General features: G+C 41.6%; 1 non-coding gene across 1 annotated transcript; it reads left to right on the top strand.

Moving 5' to 3' along the window:
* The first annotated feature begins 7,049 nt into the window (after positions 1-7,049).
* On the top strand, positions 7,050-7,157 carry LOC130958728 (small nucleolar RNA R71). The gene has a single exon (XR_009077835.1). It is a non-coding gene; the product is annotated as a small nucleolar RNA R71 (small nucleolar RNA).
* Positions 7,158-7,715: the final 558 nt, after the last annotated feature.

Genomic DNA, 7,715 nt, shown 5'->3' with positions numbered 1-7,715 from the left:
CGAGAAGATTGACTTGTAGAAGATAAGTCAGATTAATGTGCGTTGCGCTTTTGGATGTAGCTGCCAATGTATTTGTCTAGATGTCCTTGTCGGGCTAAGTGCTCGAGCAAATCATTGGCTACAACACACTCATCAGTAGTGTGCCCGTGTTTCTGATGAAAAGCACATTACTTTGTCTTGTCCACATTCTTCATATCTTGGTGGGTCCCAGCCTTCTGAGGAGGTTTGATTAGCTTTGAATTTAGTATTTTCTTGATGATTTTGTCCCGTTTAGTGTTGAACTGGGCATAAGAATCGTAATCTGCTGTCAACTAGAAAGGTTTCTTATTGTCCCGAGATTTATTGTCATCCTTATTCGTTTGATTCTTCTCAGATTTTCGAGATTGGCGCAGCTTTTCAATCTCCATTTGACCTTTGGCTTTCTCTCAACACTCGGCCAAGGTTTTGGGTTTGGCCACTATGATGGCCTCTTGGAACTTCCCGTGACAGAGTCCACTCTTTATAGCATGCAAGTATACCTCAGGGTGAAGGTTTAGGATGCTCATCACTACTTTGGTGAAGCAGGTGACATACTCCTTTAAACTTTCGTGCTGCCCTTGCTTGATAGTGTTTAGATAGTTAGAATCATGTAGATAGATGGAATATGCAGCAAACTGATATTCGAATTGCTGAGCGAGCTCTTGACATCATGAAATCAAACCTACAGGCAAAGATAAAAACCAATCAAGTGAAGGACCGTCTAAAAAGGTAGGAAAACAATGACATAAAATAAGATTAGAAGCACCATTCACTATCATCATAGATCGGAATTTCTTGACATGTTTTTTTGGATCTCCCATGCCATCATAAGAAGTCAAAGTGATTGATAATACGAAGTTCCTAGGCAGTTTGAAATTCATGACGTCGGCCGTTGGTGCACGAAATTGTGATCATCAATGTCGCCATCAACATGGTACGCTCAATTGCAATCTCAACTCTTTATCACAACTTCGCACAACTAACCAGCAAGTGCACTGGGTCGTCCAAGTAATAAACCTTACGCGAGTCAGGGTCGATCCCACGGAGATTGTTGGTATGAAGCAAGCTATGGTCATCTTGTAAATCTCAGTCAGGCGGATTCAAATGGATATGGAGGATTAATGATTAAAAGATAAATAAAACATAAAATAAATATAGAGATACTTATGTAATTCATTGGTGAGAATTTCAGATAAGCGTACGGAGATGCTTTGTCCCTTCCGTCTCTCTACTTTCCTACTGTCTTCATCCAATCCTTCTTACTTCTTTCCATGGCAAGTTGTATGTTGGGCATCACCGTTGTCAATGGCTACAGTCCCGTCCTCTCAGTGAAAATGTTCAACGCACTCTGTACAGCACGGCTATTCATCTGTCGGTTCTCGATCATGTCGGAATAGAATTCAGTGATTCTTTTGCGTCTGTCACTAACGCCCCACAATTGCGAGTTTGAAGCTCGTCAAAGTCATTTAATCCCTGAATCCTACTCAGAATACCACAGACAAGGTTTAGACCTTCCAGATTCTCAAGAATGGCCGCCAATGGATTCTAGCTTATACCACGAAGATTCTGATTAAGGAATCCAAGAGATATCCACTCAATCTAAGGTAGAATGGAGGTGGTTGTCAGGCACACGTTCATAGGTGAGAATGATGATGAGTGTCACGGATCATCACATTCATCAAGTTGAGGAACAAGTGATATCTTAGAACAAGAATAAGCTGAATTGAATAGAAGAACAATAGTAATTGCATTAATACTCGAGGTACAGCAGAGCTCCACACCTTAATCTATGGTGTGTAGAAACTCTACCGTTGAAAATACATAAAAACAAGGTCTAGGCATGGCCAAGAGGCCAGCCCCCGAAATGTGATCTAAGATAGCATAGGACTGATCAAAGATGAAAATACAATAGCAAAAGGTCCTATTTATAGAGAACTAGTAGCTTAAGGTTTAAAAAAATGAGTAAATGACGTAAAAATCCACTTCCGGGCCCACTTGGTGTGTGCTTGAGCTGAGAATTGAAGCTTTCATGTGTAGAGACTTTTCTTGGAGTTAAACGCTAGCTTTTGTGCCAGTTTGGGCGTTTAACTCCTACTTTTGTGCCAGTTCCGGCGTTTAACGCCGGGAATTCTTGAGCTGATTTGGAATGCCGATTTGGGCCATCAAATTTCGGAAAAAGTATAGACTATTATATATTGCTGGAAAGCCCTGGATGTCTACTTTCCAACGCAATTGAGAACGCGCCAATTGGGCTTCTGTAGCTCAAGAGAAGCCACTTCGAGTGAATCAAATTTTTGCTCAGGTCCCTCAATTTCAGCCAGAAAATACCTGAAATCACAGAAAAATACACAAACTCATAGTTAAGTCCAGAAAAGTGAATTTTAAATAAAAACCAATAAAAATATAATAAAAACTAACTAAAACATACTAAAAACAATGCCAAAAAGCGTATAAATTATCCGCTCATCACAACACCAAACTTAAATTGTTGCTTGTCCCCAAGCAACTGAAAATCAAATAGCATAAAAATAAGAGAATATACAATGAATTTCAAAAATATCTATGAAGATCAGTATTAATTAGATGAGCGGGGCTTTTAGCTTTTTGCCTCTAAACAGTTTTGGCATCTCACTTTATCCTTTAAAGTTCAGAATGATTGGCTTCTATAGGAACTCAGAATCCGGATAGTGTTATTGATTCTCCTAGTTAAGTATGATGATTCCTGAACACAGCTACTTTATGAGTCTTGGCCGTGGCCCAAAGCACTCTGTTTTCCAGTCTTACCACCGGATACATCCATGCCACAAACACATAACTGGGTGAACCTTTTTAGATTGTGACTCAGCTTTGCTAGAGTCCCCAATTAGAGGTGTCCAGGGTTCTTAAGCACACTCTTTTTGCTTTAGATCACGACTTTAACCGCTCAGTCTCAAGTTTTCACTTGACACCTTCATGCCACAAGCACATGGTTAGGGACAGCTTGGTTTAGCCGCTTAGGCCAGGATGTTATTCCTGTAGGCCCTCCTATCCACTGATGCTCAAAGCCTTGGATCCTTTTTATTATCCTTGCCTTTTGGTTTAAAGGGCTATTGGCTTTTTCTGCTTGATCTTTGCTTTTTTTTTTGAATTCACTGCTTTTTCTTGCTTCAAGAATCGTTTTTATGATTTTTTAGATCCCTAGTAACATGTCTCCTTTTTCATCATTCTTTCAAGAGCCAACAATTTTAACATTCATGAACAACAAATTCAAAAGACATATGCACTGTTCAAGCATACATTCAGAAATCAAAAGTATTGCCACCACATCAAAATAATTAATCTGTTATAAAATTCGAAATTCATGCAATTCTTCTCTTTTTCAATTAAGAACATTTTTCATTTAAGAAAGGTGATGGATTCATAGGACATTCATAACTTTAAGGCATAGACACTAAGACACTAATGATCATAAGACACAAACATAAATAAAACATAAAGCATAATTTTTGAAAAACAGAAAAATAAAGAACAAGGAGATTAAAGAACGGGTCTACCTCAGTGATGGCGGCTTGTTCTTCCTCTTGAAGATCTTATGGAGTGCTTGAGCTCCTCAATGTCTCTTCCTTGCCTTTGTTGCTCCTCTCTCATGATTCTTTGATCTTCTCTAATTTCATGGAGGAGGATGGAATGTTCTTGGTGCTCCACCCTTAGTTGTCCCATGTTGGAACTCAATTCTCCTAGGGAGGTGTTGATTTGCTCCCAATAGTTTTGTGGAGAAAAATGCATCCCTTGAGGCATCTCAGGGATTTCATGATGAGGAATTTCCTCATGTCCATGAGTGGGATCTCTTGTTTGCTCCATTCTCTTCTTAGTGATGGGCTTGTCCTCATCAATGAAGATGTCTCCCTCTATGTTAATTCCAACTGAATTACAGAGGTGACAAATGAGATGAGGGAAGGCTAACCTTGCCAAGGTAGAGGACTTGTCCGCCACCTTATAAAGTTCTTGGGATATAACCTCATGAACTTCTACTTCCTCTCCAATCATGATGCCTTGAATCATGATAGCCCGGTCTATAGTAGCTTCGGACTAGTTGCTAGTAGGAATGATTGAGCGTTGGATAAACTCCAACCATCCCCTAGCCACGGGCTTGAGGTCATGCCTTCTCAGTTGAACCGGCTTCCCTCTTGAATCTCTCTTCCATTGAGCGCCCTCTTCACAAATGTCTATGAGGACTTGGTCCAACCTTTGATCAAAGTTGACCGTTCTAGTATAGGGGTGTTCATCTCCTTGCATCATGGGCAAGTTGAATGCCAACCTTACATTTTTCGGACTAAAATCTAAGCATTTCCCCCGAACCATTGTAAGCCAATTCTTTGGGTCCGGGTTCACACTTTGATCATGGTTCTTGGTGATCCATGCATTGGCATAGAACTCTTGAACCATTAAGATTCCGACTTGTTAAATGGGGTTGGTAAGAACTTCCCAACCTCTTCTTCGGATCTCATGTTGGATCTCCGGATATTCACTCTTTTTGAGTTTGAAAGGGACCTCAGGGATCACCTTTTTCATGGCCACAACTTCAAAGAAGTGGTCTTGATGCACCCTTGAGATGAATCTCTCCATCTCCCATGACTCGGAGGTGGAAGCTTTTGCCTTCCCTCTCCTCTTTCTATAGGTTTCTCCGGCCTTAGGTGCCATAAATGGTTATGGAAAAACAAAAAGCAACACTTTTACCACACTAATCTTAGAAGGTTTGCTCGTCCTCGAGCAAAAGAGGAAAGAAAAGAGTAGAAGAAGAAGAAATAGAGGAGATGGAGGGGGGCTTTGTGTTTCCACCAAGGGGGAGAAGTAGTGTTTAGGTTGTGTGAAAATGAAGGAGTGAAGATGGGTTTATATAGGAGTGGAAATGGGGGGTAGGGTTCGGTCATTATGGGTGGGTTTGGGAGGGAAAGTGGTTTGAATTTGGATGGTGGGGTAGGTGGGGTTTTATGAAGGATGGATGTGAGTGGTGAAGAGAATGATGGGATTTGATAGGTGAGGGGTTTTTTTGGGGAAGAGGTATTGAGGTGATTAGTGAATGGGTGAAGAAGAGAGAGAGTGGTGGGGTAGGTGGGGATCCTGTGGGGTCCACAGATCCTGAGGTGTCAAGGATAGCTCATCCCTGCACCAAGTGGCGTGTAAAATGCCCTTTCTGCCAATCCTGGTGTTAAACGCCGGGCTGCTGCCCTTTTCTGGTGTTAAACGCCAGTCTGGTGCCCCTTTCTAGCGTTAAATGCCCAGAATGGTGCCAGACTGGGCGTTAAACGCCCATTTGCTGCCCTTACTGGCGTTTAAACGCCAGCAGGCTTTTCCTCCAGGGTGTGCTGTTTTTCTTTCTGTTTTTCATTCTGTTTTTGCTTTTTCAATTGTTTTTGTGACTTCACATGATCATCAACCTATAGATAACATAAAATAACAAAGGAAAATAGATAAATATAACATTGGGTTACCTCCCAACAAGCGCTTTTTTAATGTCAGTAACTTGACAGTGGGCCCTCATGGAGCCTCACAGATGTTCAGAGCAATGTTGGAACCTCCCAACACCAAACTTAGAGTTTGAATGTGGGGGTTCAACACCAAACTTAGAATTTGGTTGTGGCTAGGAAGGGTCTGCCAAGGATGATGGATTCATCCATGCACTTTCGAGTCTCTAGGACTATGAAATCAGTAGGGATGTAATGGTCTTCAATCTTTACCAGAACATCCTCTAGAAGTCCATAAGCTTGTTTTCTTGAATTGTCTGCCATCTCTAGTGAGATTCTTGCAGCTTGTACCTCAAAGATCCCTAGCTTCTCCATTACAGAGAGAGGCATGAGGTTTATGATTGACCCTAGGTCACACAGAGCTTTCTCGAAGGTCATGGTGCCTAATGTACAAGGTATTGAGAACTTCCCAAGGTCCTGTCTCTTTTGAGGTAATCTCCGCCTAGTCAAGTCATCCAGTTCTTTGGTGAGCAAAGGGGGTTCGTCCTCCCAAGTCTCATTACCAAATAACTTGTCATTTAGCTTCATGATTTCTCCAAGGTACTTAGCAACTTGTTCTTCAGTGACATCTTCGTCCTCTTCAAAGGAAGAATACTCATCAGAGCTCATGAATGGCAGAAGTAAATCCAATGGAATCTCTATGGTCTCAGTGTGAGCCTCAGATTCCCATGGTTCCTCATTAGGGAACTTATTGGAGGCCAGTGGACGTCCATTGAGGTCTTCCTCAGTGGCGATCACTGCCTCTTCCTCCTCTCCAAATTCGGCCATGTTGATGGCCTTACACTCTCCTTTTGAATTCTCTTTTGCATTGCTTGGAAGAGTGCTAGGAGGGAGTTCAGTGACTTTCTTGCTCAGCTGACCCACTTGTGCCTCCAAGTTTCTAATGGAGGACCTTGTTTCAGTCATGAAACTTTGAGTGATTTTGATTAGATCAGAGACCATGGTTGCTAAGTCAGAGTGGCTCTGCTTAGAATTCTCTATCTGTTGCTGAGAAGATGATGGAAAAGGCTTGCCAATGCTAAACCTGTTTCTTCCACCATTATTGTTATTGAAACCTTGTTGAGGTCTCTGTTGATCCTTCCATGAGAGATTTGGATGATTTTTCCATGAAGGATTATAGGTGTTTCCATAGGGTTCTCCCATGTAATTCATCTCTTCCATTGATGGGTTCTCAGGATCATAAGCTTCTTCTTCAGATGAAGCGTCCTTAGTACTGCCTGGTGCAGCTTGCATTCCAGACAGACTTTGAGAAATCATATTGACTTGCTGAGTCAATATTTTGTTCTGAGTCAATATGGCATTCAGAGTATCAATCTCAAGAACTCCTTTCTTCTGATTCGTCCCATTGTTCACAGGATTCCTTTCAGAAGTGTACATGAATTGGTTATTTGCAACCATTTCAATGAGTTCTTGAGCTTCTGCAGGCGTCTTCTTCAGATGAAGAGATCCTCCAACAGAGTTGTCCAATGACATCTTGGACAATTCAGACAGACCATCATAGAAGATACCTATGATGCTCCATTCAGAAAGCATGTCAGAAGGACACTTTCTGATCAATTGTTTGTATCTTTCCCAAGCTTCATAGAGGGATTCACCTTCCTTCTGTCTGAAGGTTTGGACTTCCACTCTAAGCTTACTCAATTTTTGAGGTGGAAAGAACTTTGCCAAGAAGGCATTGACTAGCTTTTCCCAAGAGTTCAGGCTTTCTTTAGGTTGTGAGTCCAACCATATCCTAGCTCTGTCTCTTACAGCAAAAGGGAATAGCATAAGTCTGTAGACCTTAGGGTCAACCCCATTGGTCTTGACAGTGTCACAGATCTGCAAGAATTCAGCTAAAAACTGATGAGGATCTTCCAATGGAAGTCCATAGAACTTGCAATTCTGTTGCATTAAAGAAACTAATTGAGGCTTAAGCTCAAAGTTGTTTGCTCCAATGGCAGGGATAGAGATGCTTCTCCCATAGAAGTCGGGAGTAGGTGCAGTAAAGTCACCCAGCACCTTCCTTGCATTGTTGGCATTGTTGTTGTTTTCGGCTGCCATGTCTTCTTCTTGTTTGAAGATTTCTATTAGGTCCTCTACAGAGAGTAGTGCTTTAGCTTCTCTTAGCTTTCGCTTCAAGGTCCTTTCAGGTTCAGGGTCAGCCTCAACAAGAATGCTTTTGTCTTTGCTCCTGCTCATATGAAAGAAAAGAGA

This window comes from Arachis stenosperma, chromosome 10 (genome assembly GCF_014773155.1).
Source record: "Arachis stenosperma cultivar V10309 chromosome 10, arast.V10309.gnm1.PFL2, whole genome shotgun sequence".
NCBI classification, from domain to species: Eukaryota; Viridiplantae; Streptophyta; class Magnoliopsida; order Fabales; family Fabaceae; genus Arachis; species Arachis stenosperma.
This window is presented reverse-complemented; position numbering and strand designations above follow the sequence as displayed.